The sequence below is a fragment of the Eptatretus burgeri genome, chromosome 10 (genome assembly GCF_056783735.1).
Source record: "Eptatretus burgeri isolate ZD-2024b chromosome 10, Ebu_testis_v1, whole genome shotgun sequence".
NCBI lineage: Eukaryota > Metazoa > Chordata > Myxini > Myxiniformes > Myxinidae > Eptatretus > Eptatretus burgeri.
This window is the reverse complement of record NC_140970.1, coordinates 84,334,929-84,349,113: the sequence shown is the minus strand read 5'-3', so window position 1 is coordinate 84,349,113 and position 14,185 is coordinate 84,334,929. Positions and strand designations below refer to the sequence as shown.

The 14,185-nt window shown below is 44.7% G+C and overlaps 1 pseudogene across 1 annotated transcript; it reads right to left on the bottom strand.

The window, feature by feature from the left end:
* Positions 1-562: 562 nt before the first annotated feature.
* On the bottom strand, positions 563-7,086 carry LOC147018999 (uncharacterized; annotated as a pseudogene). Its single transcript, XR_015062829.1, has 3 exons — positions 6,431-7,086; positions 3,524-3,636; positions 563-1,666 (listed from the first exon to the last, which is right to left on the bottom strand). The product of XR_015062829.1 is annotated as an uncharacterized LOC147018999 (transcript).
* Between the last annotated feature and the right edge of the window lie 7,099 nt (positions 7,087-14,185).

Here is a 14,185-nt window from a genome sequence, read left to right as displayed (position 1 = left end):
CGGTCTGGCACGGAAGAATACACAATCCTGCATCTCCATCTCATCTCACAGCCCCACACTGCCCTCCATCGCAGACTCAGTTGCTCTTTTGATATCGTGTTGCATGGACTGTTATCATGTGATATCGTGTGATTTTGCTTGATGTCGCATCTTTATTTTGATATCGTGTGATTTAGTTTGCTATTGTGTGATATTGCATGATTTAGTTTTCGTCGGTCTATTAATAACATCGTGGGGTGTTGGTGACAGTAAATAGTTATGAAGAAGAACATGTGGGGTTTTCATGAAATATGGCAAATGAGACATTTTAAAGTGTTATTGAAAGCTTTTAAAGTAAGAAGGAAATTAATTAAATTATAAGGAATGTTGGTTCAATTGGGAGGTAATGAGAAAGGAAGAAATAAAGAATGAACCAAGGAAGGAAATAGAGAGGCAGAATGAGTTCATGATTTTTTAAGGAAAAATATAGGGTGTCCACAGTGAAATTAAACAACTTTGAAGCCTTATACATTTTTTTATCGAATAATACAAACGGAGGAATATTCACACAGCACAGAGCCAGTATGCTTGTATGTTTGGGTTTAATTTGGTATTTGGATACATATCATTCGGTTACGTTAGAGTAAACATTCAACACGTGTACCATTTGTGGCACAGACTAAGTCACAACTGTACTCATTTTCTAACATCTCGGGGGTTACAGAGGCCACTGCCACTGTGATGTGCTCTTTCAGTTGAACAATGTCCGGCACCTTTGTGTGGTACACTTTGCCCTTCACATGACCTCACACCAGAAAAAAAAAAATTATCGAGCGGGGTAAAGTCATGTGATCTCGGTGGCCAGGAAATGGGTCCGTCTCTACCCAGCCAGCAGTTTGGCACCCAAGCATCAAGGAATGTATGATTCCATCAGGCATCATCATCACGGGACCAGTGAAGAGGAGCTCCATCCTGCTGGAGTATGAAGTTCAGTTGGCAGTCCTCTACCTGCGGTGCTACGAACAGGTGAAGCAGGTCTCAGTACATATGTCCTGTCGCAGATCTTTCCACAAAGAAAAATGGGCGACAATCATGTTACGCATAAGACCGCACCAAACGTTACCTTTTGGACTGTCTCTTTTTGACCGAATGGATTACATTTGGATTCTCCCCTCCCCAGATGTGGTAATTGTATTTATTAACATAGCCACATGTGTGAAATGTTACCTCATCAGAGAACATGACCCGGTTAAGGTACTCAGGGTTGTTGTCCAGATTGTGGAGCACATGCACAGCACAATTTCTCCTTTTGATATGATCTTCCACAATTACCTCCTGAACCAGTTGAAGCTTATATGGAGAGAGCTGCAGCCATGTGCACACAATTTTATGCACAGTTGAACGTGGAATTTGTACTTCATTATTGGCACGACGGATGGACTATCTTGGGTGTCTGTGTGAAGGCAGTACGTATGCGTTCTCTGATGTTCTGGGCTTTCCTCCACCATGCTGTTTTAGATCACTGCCAGTCTCCTCAAATTTCTTCATCCATGTGTACATGTCTTTTGGGGTCAGTGGTTCCTTGTTAAATGTTGTATGGAATCATCGTTTCACCAGGGTAGGTGACTTCAATTCAGCCATCCATACACATTTTTCACCTTTTCTTGTGGGGTCATCATAATTCAATCTGAAACACAAAATAAACTTTAAGCTTAGAAACTTAGATATATGGTGTTTCATTTCAATATGGACACCTTGTATTTGTTTGTTTGTTTGTTTTGAAGCGAGGAGGTGGAAATAAGATTAAGTTGCATTAAAGAGAACACTTCAGATAAAGCAGAATGAGGCACATATTGTTGTGGGCCGGGGGTCGGTGGCGAGGAACGATCGTGAGACGGAGCAGTAGGGCCGTCTCCCACCGAACACCCAGAATCGAAAGGTCGTCACCCCGGATAACTCTGGAGTCGATGGGTCGCTTAAAGGACCGTGGTCACCAATATTTTGACGGCGTGAGGTAGGGTCCACTTGTCTAATTCCAATTTACCGAAGTACCCACACCATCTAACTACCGGGGAAGCCACACCCTCAGCCAACTTTGTCCGAACTGAGTCGCTGTTACCGACTCGGATCCGGCATAACCGAGCGGAGGTTACCAATGCCGCGCCGGACCAAATGAACAATTTACGGCACAAGCGGCCTTCCTCATTCTCAAGCCCGCACCATGCTGGGTCAATGGTAGAAACGACAGGCAACAAAACTGGAACATTTAACACGGGGTTTATTTATAAAAGGGAGGGAGACACAGAGCAGAGTTATCACGAATATGCAGGCAATGTACAATGAGCAAAAGCACTTAACAATTTCTACTTGTAGGACGGCGCCACCACAGACGCACACACCAAAAGAAAATGGACCCGGATTATCTTTATTTCGACCCTCGCAGCCAAAGGGATAGACAGGCTGGAGGTCAGAGTTTGGTCGATACCTGGCCGCCTCGTGCGGTTTGGCCCACGACTGCAGGTGTGAAACGCGGGGTCATCGGCGAGGCCAGACACGGTATAGTGGGGTCCAGGCAGGGGGCCAGGGTTGCTCCTCACAGAAGGCCAGCGGAGATTCCCGGCTTGGACTCCGGGTTATTGCTCGACAAAATGAGAGATGGAAGTCGACGGCTGTGGAATAGTCAGAGGACCAGCTTGAGACATGGCAACGCCGACCAACAATGACACACACCAAGAGCAAAAGGCGACCGACCCATTTCTTCTCCGACAATTCCAACCCAACTCCAGCGAACCCTCAGGGAAACCCGGCGATTCTTACCCACCCCCGGACGGGGTGGGGTGATCGGTCCTCTGAGGTAATCTTTGCCCTGATTGGACAAGGTTTCATGGGGTTGATGTGCTGGCCATCTGTGATTGGACAGCGCGGAACCCCCTCCTTTCCTGGGCAGAGTCAGTGTTCTGAGGTGAGGAAACCTCCGCCCACATCCGTGGTCAAACACGTGGGCAATGGCGTTGATTGTGCGAAGAAGTGAAGGATTGATTTGTTGGCGTTGGGTATTGCAAAAATCTAACAAGAAAGAAACTTTGCAGCGCACACATGTAATTCCCTTTAGACATCGGGAGGAATCTAACTATACACATACTTATTGAAATAACTGAACTTAGGGACTGCTGTCTGTTTGTGTGCAAATGGCTTCCAGATTCATAACAATATCAAGAGGTTTTCACTAGTCTTAATGGAGAGGTGCTTGAAATTCAAGCGCGAGATGGACGTTGTCATGGCACCTGATACGGAAGTCTATAAGTACATGCAGAATAAGGCAAAGCAGACAAAGGTCACCTCATTCACAAAGTCTGATGACCCTGACGACCCGAAGCCAGAGACGTCAACATCATCTTAATAACCTCCAACACTCGTCGTCGTCGTCGTCGTCGTCATCATTCAGTGCAATTGAGAGTGTTATTCATTTTTACTAGTTTAAGCAAAAAAGTCGATAAATCTTAGAGTTGGTTCCCCTAACCATATTTTTCCCATAAGGTCTTACCTTTGTGCATCGTGGTTTTGCCGAATGCAGTATTTTCCAAGATTGTAACCACTGTGGACGGGGAGGGTCTACTGCTGGAAAGTCCTAAAAACCTGTCCAAGTCCTCGAATCTCCTGGAAAATCGAGAAAATTGTGCATATACAAATAAACTGCCAGCCCCCCACCCCCTTCCACCCAATCGGAATTGATAATTCTGCATTACCAACTATAACCTCCCCATAGTCCAGTCAGTTAGGGCAAAAAAAATGGCCAAACAGTGACAGACTGGACAAAAGCACCACATTTGGCATTTAGATAGAGGTTCCCAAAGTAAACATCGATCTATAATTCCAGCAATGTGTGTGTGTGTGTGTGTGTGTGTGTGTGTGTGTGTGTGTGTGTGTGTGTGTGTGTGTGTGTGTGTGTGTGTGTGTGTGTGTGTGTGTGTGTGTGTGTGTGTGTGTGTGACCGCTGTTTCTCGACAACCACTGGTCGGATCTAATTGAAACTTGCCAGCTATATTGCTGGGGCCCTGAGGATGTGCCTTTTCAAGGTTTGATATTAATCGGACAAGTGCCTCCCAAGTTATGGCCATTTATTTAGCAAACCAATGACAAGACACGTTGTTGCGTGGGCGTGGCCGATGGGGAAGGGAAGCTCAGCCGTGTTCCCAATTACGGGTTACAACGTACGGACTTCCGTAGAGTGATGACTTCGTGTATTCTAATAATTTCTCGATTTCTTATGCGCATTTATAGATAAACACAATGCCCCAAGTTATGATCGTTTTCATATTAGACGGTGCATAAATTTGGGTAACATCAGAGTTAGCTGGTATGCTCCGAAGCAGGAAGTAAATAATTTTTTGTACGGTACGTTTTTTTTTTCTCCTCTTTCCTCTTCGCTTTGTGTTTTTCCTTGCGATGACATTGGGAAAAGGCAAAATACGTTGGTGCTAATTGAATAATTAGCCATTAAAAATAAATTGCGAATAATCATAACTGCCATATGCGAACTTCTGGACAGTGAGGACTTCACTTCCGGATAATGACGATTACTGAATTCTTTCTCAATTCTTTCTTTCTCGATTTCTGTACTTTCTCGATTTTCTTAAACACAATGCCCCAATCCAATCGTCATTTACGACAGCGAAGGAACGAAGCTGCACGTCGTGCATGCGCAATGGAATCTGACGAAGCACGAGCTGCTCGCTTGACACACGACGCAACACGCATGACAAGGCATCGTACAGCTCAAACGGATGAAGAACGAACTGCTCGCTTGACACGACACGCGACGCTACGCGCGTGACAAGGCGTTGTGCAGCTGAAACGGATGAAGAACGAACTGCTCGCTTGGTAGACAACACTGAACGCAAGACAAGGCGTCGTGCAGCTCTAACGGATGAAGAACGAACTGCTCGCTTGGCAGACAACACTGAACGTGAGGCAAGGCGTCGTGCAGCTGAAATAGATGAAGAACGAACTGCTCGCTTGGCAGACAACACTGGACGCGAAGCAAGGCGTCGTGCAGAAGAAATGGATGAAGAACGAACTGCTCGCTTGGCAGACAACACTGGACGCGAGGCAAGGCGCCGTGCAGAAGAAACGGGTACGGGCACGCACGTACGGGCACGTGAGAGCGAAGGAACTGCTGTGCGGTTGTTTCTGGCACGCGGTTTGAATTTTTTTTATTTTTTTTGTACGTACGGCCACGCACCTATGGGCATGCACGAGTCTATCTATAATTCCAGCAATCTGTGTCTGTGTGTCTGTGTGTCTGTGTGTGTCTGTGACCGCTGTTTCGCGCCAATCACTGGTCCGATCTAATTGAAACTTGCCAGGTATATTGCTGGGGACCTGAGGATTTGCCTTTTCAAGGTTTTATATTAATCGGACAAGTGCTTCCCAAGTTATGGCCATTTATTTACCAAACCAATGACAAGACACGTTGTTGCATGGGCGTGGCCGATGGGGAAGGGAAGCATAGCCACGCTCCCCATTACGGGTTACAACGTACGGGCTTCCGGAGAGTGATGACTTCGTGTATTCTAATAATTTCTCGATTTCTTATGCACATTTATAGATAAACACAATGGCCCAAGTTATGATCGTTTTCATATTAGACGGTGTATAAATTTTGGTAACATCAGAGTGCTGTTATGCTCCGAACTAGGAAGTAATTTTTTTTCTCTCTCTTCTCTTCTCTTTTTGTTTTTCCTTGCCACGGCATTGCGAAAAGGTAAAATACGATGGCACTAATTGAATAATTGGGTATTAAACTAAATTGCGAATAATATCAAACTTCAGGGCCACGCACGTACGGGCACGTGAGAGCGAAGAAACGGCCTGTGTGGTTTATTGATTATTATTATTATTTTGTTTTTTTTACGGGCACGTACTAGTTTTGAGAAAAGGAGACGCGTCTGACCTTGACCTTGAAGGCCAATTTTCAAGGTCTGAAGGTCACATTACACCAACTTACAATACAAGTCGATTTTGCTCAAAAATCTCTCCATAAATGATGAGACCACTTAGCTAGGATGGTGTAAACATTTCGCTTTTCAATCGACAGTATTACAATATACTAAACAAATCGAATAACATTCGAGTATAACACCTGTTTTTTGAAAATCTGGAAATTTTGCGCATGGAGCTTTACATTCCGATGCACACGCAACAGAAATGCACATAAGAAAACATTCCGAACAGCATATTAACAGGATCAGAAACTAATCAATTCATATAATAATGATACGAGCGATAATACCGAAAACTGGACGCTGAGCCAGAAAACATCCCACAATGCGGTACGTTTCGAATGGTCAAGTGGAAAAACAGCGACGTGCACCTGAACACCGTTTCTTTCAGGTCACCCTTGACCACGAGTGGATATGCTTAACGGCAATGAAATGTAAGTTGTACTCACGTTTTTTTGTTCCTGTTGCAAGGGCACTTGCAGAGGCTCGTGCAATCAAAATGGGCATTCTTACACTTGCAGACGCAGCATTCTTTTGTGCATCCGCACTTTATGAACTCTCTGCAAGCTTGGGACACGAGAGGACGTGTGGTCCACAGTGGAGTCCATGACGTTCCTCCAGTCACGGATATCCAGCCGAAATCAGCAGGCGAGAAGTGAGGCATATCAGGATTGATGATTTTCTTTCTTGAAGTGAAATGCATAACGCGTTGATACTGAAGTGGGTCAGATTTTACCCAACTCCGAGCTTGATCCATATGTCCATATCCTCGTATATTCGATGTAGTTTGTGAAATAAACCAATCACTATAACCACGACATCCGTATCAACAGTGCGGATTTCAATGGAGCGGTGTTCGTATTTCAGTGCGTCTATGACGTGCCCGATCAACTTCGTATCTGCTTCTTCGTGGTTACATGGGGAAAAATCTTAGTAGCATCGATTCGACGATAATATGACGTCATTGTATGTTGCATTCACTCCTTTATCGATGGGGAAGTTGAACTTCATTTCTAGTGAAGGTACACAAATAGATCCTGCTTGTTTGCGTTTTCGCTCAATAATTCAGACCACTTTCCCGGGTAGGTAGATTGGAAAAAATCACATAGGGTCAGCAGGTAAAGAAACCATTATTTGTGGAAGGATTATGTCATTCTGAGAAAGGAACCCTTAAAATTTTGGTCCTAGCTAGTCTGGTTCCAGAAATACTGATTTTTTTTTTCACTCCAGATATACTGTATGGTAAATATTGTCTTCGTTTTTCTATACACTAAAACTGTGACATTTCAAGCTTTTTTATGGCCTCTTGTCAGACTCAACAGATAGTAAACAGGTTAATAGTTATCCCTCGGTTAACAAAAACAATTGATTCAACAAAAAAAGAAGACTTAGCTAGTTGTAATTGCAAACAAAGCCCTTGTATACCAGTTTGATGAGAATGACAAAAAAGGAACCATACAAAATAATTGAATGACATTCATATGAATGAAAAGACCACAAGATTTGTTAGGCCAGAAACAAATCTCAAAAATCAATCAGTCATCAGAATCAGATATAAATAATGATGAAGATAGATGCTGACTGCCTGATGATGTGGTCTGTATAAGTATGCTATGAGGGCTAGTTGGTTGGTGGTGGGGCCCACTAAGCTCAGCTGTCAAGAGTCAATAATTATCATTTATCATCACAACATTCATTGTCTTATCACATCATTGAGATGTTATTTTCATCCTGTTATCCATAATCATATTAGAAATTTAAAAGAAGGAATATCCCTCAAGACTTGGTACAGGTATTATTGCTCAGTATGAGAGCTGGCAATAATACAACATTGGTACAGGCCTCAAAAACACCCATGCCTTCATTCCAATAAAGCCAGCCAATAATGGGGCAGGGTAGTCAGATTGCAAGGTCACATTTTTTTTGGGGGGGGGGGAGGGGGGCAATAACTCTGCTGTGGGTGAGGCAACGGATCTGCATGTAATGTAGGGCTATCATTGAAAATCATTTTTTCCGACGGGTGGCTGGCGTCGTAAAAATCGCCATTGTTTTGCACAACTACAACCAAACAACACGCCTCAACTACACCATTTGGATGTATGGACTAGTAAAATCATATTTGGTGTCATAATGCGACCTACCACTCCCTTTTCCACCCCAAAAATGGATTTTCTAACGCGAAAGAATGACATGAATTCAGAGCACAACTTACCACCGCCATTGTTGATGTTCCATAGTTCCTCCACGAGGAGCACCATATAATTAGGGCGGGTCGTCAAATTCGCGCGTTCCTCCACACCGATACTCCGGCGTCACGCCCATCAATCTGGGCCAAGTTTAGGCCCGTTTGGTACTGAACAGAGAATCGATCGTCGCTATCTCATTTTTAAAAATTAATCCCTGGACTCTAATCTAACTTCTCGCCAAGTTTGGTGCTTTTGTCCAGACAGTAAATATGTTGACCCTAACTGACTGGACTACCAGGATTTAACATGACAGTCATGCCAAAATGGCTTCTCACATGTAAATTCTGCAATGACGTGTCACCACACGAAATACGCTTTTCGAGAATAGTTTATTCTTAGAAGGCACAGGATGATGATAACAGAATCCCAGGACAAAATATAGACTTAGATGGACACGAACATGAGCAGAGAAATCAATAAATGAGCACACTAGGGATCTGATACAAGGAAAAGAGCACATATACAGGAAATAAAATCTAATGGACTTTGGGGGCAATAACTCTGCTGTGAGGCAACAGATCTGCATGTATCATGAGCACACAACAAAGGGTGCCCTGTGAGGTCTTTTAAAATATACTGGTACCAGGGATCGAAAATGCTCCACCATGAACTTGTCTTCAGCCCACAGTTGCGGCACATAGCGGAGAGACAAGCATCAAGTCACTTCCTGTAGTTCCTTGTGTGTAAAGAGATAACGGATAAAGTGAAGTAGCATGAAGTTGGAGTAAAAGTTCCGATTAAAAATGTGAAAATAGAAATAATTCCGGTTCTGGGTTTGGAGCATTGGCAGATTTGAATTCCGGTTTTGGATCTTCCGGTTCTGGGTTTGGAGCGTTGGCAGGTCTCCTTGGGGGCTCCCTGCTGATGATCTCAAAGTTAAGTTTCTGGTCATTATCTGTCCCGTTTTAACTGTTTATTTTCTCACGTACATGTTGCTGTGTGTCCCAGTTCGATTTTGTTTCAAAAATCATGCTATTTTGTGAGATTTCGTCGAACTTATCTTACTGGGTGCTTGAGGCCGAACCTTGAGGCTTGAGGCCTACCCTTTGTTCCCCTCGGTGTACGATTGTGTTTATTTGTTTTTCTCCCCATTATCTTCAATTTCTATCTTTCCCACTTTCTTAACGTCCCCCATCCCTCCCAACTAATAACTCTATTTGTTATCTTAAATCCCCCCCCCCAAAAAAAACGCTACCTTTCTCCGATTCTTCTTCTTCTTCTTCATCTCCTCTTCTTCCTCGATTTTTTTTTTTCTGCAACACTTCCATGACCTCATCTGTTGAAAACTCTCTCAAACATTAATAATAATAATAACAAAAACGATCTCTTATAATGCTTCATCTTCCTCGTTCACACGTGTGTTACTCTTTACTGTATCAGAATGCACTACACTTCTGCTATTTAAACAGACTGCTCTCAATTCGACCTCTCCTTCATACCTTGCCTAAAAAATCCAACTGTTACAGCGTTTCTTCTCTCCATTCTCTGAATTTGCCTTTATTGCATCCCCCAAGAAATGTGTTTAATCGCATAACTGACCTAAAACATTTAAAAACCCCAGTTCGCGATGAATGTTCGCTTTCCATCAACCATTCTTTTTTTCCAACTTCAGTGCCAACTCACTCCGCTCACCCCTCACTCTCAAAGCAACCATCCCACTCTTCTCCCTCCAAGCCTCCTTCTCACCTCTCAAAAACTCCCCCCTCACCTTTCTTATACCATTCAGCCGCCTCACTCATGCTTCCCAAGGTTCCCCCCCCCCTTCGATCCACAAAGCTGCTTCCTTCCACTGCCCTCTCACCTCCATCTCTTCACTCCACCTCCTCAAATCCTCAACTGCATTCTTCCCCCTCTCTTGTCCCCCCTCTCCCCCAGCACCACAGAGCCTTTTCTCCTCCTCATTCGGCCCCCTCCCCGAGCTATTCTGCAATCCCCCACACTCTTTCAACAACACTCCTTACCTTCCCTCACAAACTGGTCCAACACGTGGAACATGTCTTTCAATCCAGACAAATCTCACACTCTCACTATGTCTCGCTGAAAGGACCGTTTAGAACCCCCATCCCCCCCATCCACTTTCTGAACAATCCTCTGGAAGAAGTCCTTTCTTTCAAGCTTCTGGGTCTCACTATCTGCCCTGACCTTTCCCAGGAAAGCCACATTTCAAACCTCACCTCCAAAGCCAGTCGCTGACTGGGAAGCCTCCATCGTGCCAAGTCCTTCCTCGGCCCACCTGAGTTCCTGACAACTTACAAAGCTTTTGTCCGCAGCGTGATGGAGTACTGCTCTCCCCTCTGGGCTGGTGCTCCTGCCTCCCACGTTTCTCGGCTTCACGCTGTAGAAACCAAGGCATTTCAGATCATTGGCATCTCCCGCAATGAGGCTGAGTCTTTGGGCCTCTCACTCAATCACCGCTGGTTGGTCAGTGGTCTTTCTGTCTTCCACCGTATCCTCTCCAGCCTCACCCCCCCCGCTCTCTCTGCGATTTGTCCACACCACATTTCCGCAGGGTGCTTAAGGTCCGCCAATAACCCCCTTCTGGTAAAACTACCAAAATCAAGAATCACTGCTCACCTTGACTCTTTCATTCCTCTTTTTTCCTGCCTTTGAAATAAACTCCCTCACTCTATTCATTCCCATTCTTTCCTCCAGGCCTTCAAAACAGCTGTTCACCACCACCTCTTATCATCACCCATCCAAATCCTCGATATTTGCTACCCCCGATAATTAATCCACCCAAGCCCACCTCCTTCAAATTCCCTGCTTTCCTTCCTGAAAGTTCCTGTAATTTCCTTCTTCTATTCCCCATGTTCTCCATCCCATCCCTCTCCCTTCCACAGATCTCCTAATGTCTCTGTTCCCCACTGTTTTGTCCTTCCCACTCCCCCCCCTCCTGTCTCATGTCCCCCTTGATCTGCGTTGTTGTGTGTTTGCTCTCATACGAGCCTCGACAAGGTATACAAAAAAAAACAAAAATTGCCTTGTTGGAATTGTTAATTATGGCTGCTCTCTTCAAGAGGGTATTACCAATTTTAACCTCCCCCAGGAGAGAGGAGGAGATTGGTGCCCATACTCTGTGCAGAGTGTTGGTGCTGCTTAAGCAGTCTCCTTGGCTATTGGGCACAATCCTGGACAGGTCGCCACTCCGACACAGGATACCAGCAAGCTGGCACACATTTTGCTGACCTCGGAAGGATAACAGGCTGAGTTACCCCACCTGGCATTAAGTAAACAGCTGAGCGGGATTTGAACTCAGGATCCTTGTATCACAAGCCCACCACCCTAACTATTAAGCCAACACTAGGGTATATGTATATGTATGTACTGTATGTATATACATATATATATATATATATATATATATATATATATATATATATATATATATATATATATATATATATATATATATATGTATACATATATGGATAACAATATATATATATATATATATGGATAACAATATATATATATATATATATATATATATATATACATACATATTGTGTCGAGAACGACCACTCGGTGGGGAAAGGTACATCGTCTCCACCAGACTCCCCGGAATTGCCAGCCGTCGCTCGGATAACTCCGTGAGGTGGCGAGTCACTTAACCGACCGTGGAACGCCAATATCTCGACCGCGTGGCATCGGGTTATTTTGTCTCGATCCAATGTACCTAATTAACCACGCGGTCTCAGCTACCAGGGATCCTCGCCCTCGGAACGCCTGGCCAAACCGGATTCACTCTACCGGCAGCAGTAAAATTATACCTACCGACTACCACTCTGCCACCTACCTTTCCGGCTCGGATGCAGTCGAGCGGGCCTGCCCAGGACGTCCCAGCTACAATGGACCAATTAACCTGGATAAAACCCTGCCTAAACTCAGAACCGAACCATGCTGGACCAATGAAAAAAGGGACGGAAACGGACTGGGAACATTTATAACATGATTTGTTCACAATAAAGAAAGACACAGGAAAGACTTATCGTGAATATACAAGAAATATTTACAATGATCAAAAAAAACATTTATACAGTTCTACTTAAAGACGGGCCCAACACACTCAGACACACACACACACACACACACACACACACACACACACACACACTGATGCTTTATTGAAGACCCCCACAGCCGGATAAGGAGAGACGAGCTGGGGGTCACAGTTCGGCGGGGTACCTGCACGCTGGAGGGAGGGGGTGCTCCACGGTGCTGCACCTGTCAATGGTGGTTCGGCTCGGGGGCTCGTACCCGTGGACGAACCTGTGTGGAGCAGACGGGGTCCCCGGGCAGAGATCAGGGTCATGGACAGGACCCACTTCTCCCCGTGGAACGCCAGGGAGACGGCGCGCAACCGACTTGTATTCCTGGTGGTGGAGGTGATTTCGGATGGGTGACGAAGTCTCCTCTCACTCTCATTGGATCCACAGAGCTCTTGCACTTCTCCTCCTCCTTAAGACACACCCCTGTCTTAAATACCCACAAAAGGGATCAAAAGAGCCTTTGTACGGGGCGGAGCTCCGTGAAGCACACGCCACTGTCCGCCTTGATTGGACAGGGGTCCACAGCATGCCCTTCCTGGATGGGGTTTCGGTGAAGCACACGTCACCGTCTGCCTCGATTGGATAGGGGTCTATGACATGCCCTTCCTGGGTGGGGATTTCGGGTTTGGCGAGCGAAGCGCTCGCTCAGTAGCAGGCTGGATGGTCCGCTGGATGTGGCGTTGGAGGATTTTTGGTTTGAATATATAACTTACCTAAACCGTCGCAATGCACACCTTTGATTCTCCCACTAGACAAAAGGAAGGGACCTGTCTCACATATACTTAATAGAATAACTGACTCTTGGGACATCTGTATGTTGAATGCTTATGCTTTCCAGATCCGTAACAATATATACACATACATACATATTGTTACTGTTGTGGAAATTCACAGATCACCATGCAGGTTCCCCGAAGATCAGTTATGTCGATAAGTGTGTGTCCAGGTTAGATTTCCCCATTGATGTATAACGGGATTTATTCGTGTGCCGGGCTGTGAATCTTGAGGTAGTGTTATTCTTTTCTATCTTTATTTTAAACAACATATCGTTTTTGGCCCGATAAACAACAACCGACCTGTTGGGGGTGGGTATGGACAAGCACAGGCATAGGCGATATGTTGGGGGGCGACCGTATGGTAGGTCCCACCCCGTTTTCAGACCGGCTGGCACCACCACAACCTCACGAGACCAGACCGAGGCTGGCCAGCTTCATGCACCGACCTCCTGTTGTACTGCATCTTGCCTGGTCTGCGTTTGCCATGCCATGCTTTGCCTTGCCTCCATACCCGTGCTATATATCGTTTTTGGCCTGATCTCTCAATGGTGAAGCATCACTTGAAAAATTCTCAGATCTGGATCCGGAATCGGATCTTCACAAGGATCGAAACAATTAGTCCTTGTCACACACCCCACATGCCCACTAAGTTTCATCTGAATTCGTCCTCAAGTTTTTAAGATATCGTTTTTATCCCCATCTCTCAATGGTGGAGATTCAGGTATAAATTAAATAATGATTGTGTCCAGATCTGGATTCGGATATTCACCAAAATTGAATCATTTCTTCCAATGGCACAGCCAACCTGTCCACCAAGATTCGTGTGAATTCATCCATAACCTTTTGAGATATTGTACTATATTTCGTTTTTGGCACTTTCTCTCAAAAGGTGAAGAATCACTTAAAAAAAAATTCTCAGATCAAGATCTGGATTCAGATCTTCACCAAAAGTAAGCGTTTCCGTCCTTGGCTGGTCAACTATACACACAAACATTTTCAGAACGATTGCTTGAAAACTGTGGCCAAAAATTATGTGACAGACAGATAAACACTACAGACCAACATACTTGGCAAAAAAATTAATTTTCACCATGTAACAATGCTTGATGCTTATACTGTATGTAGATTGAAGG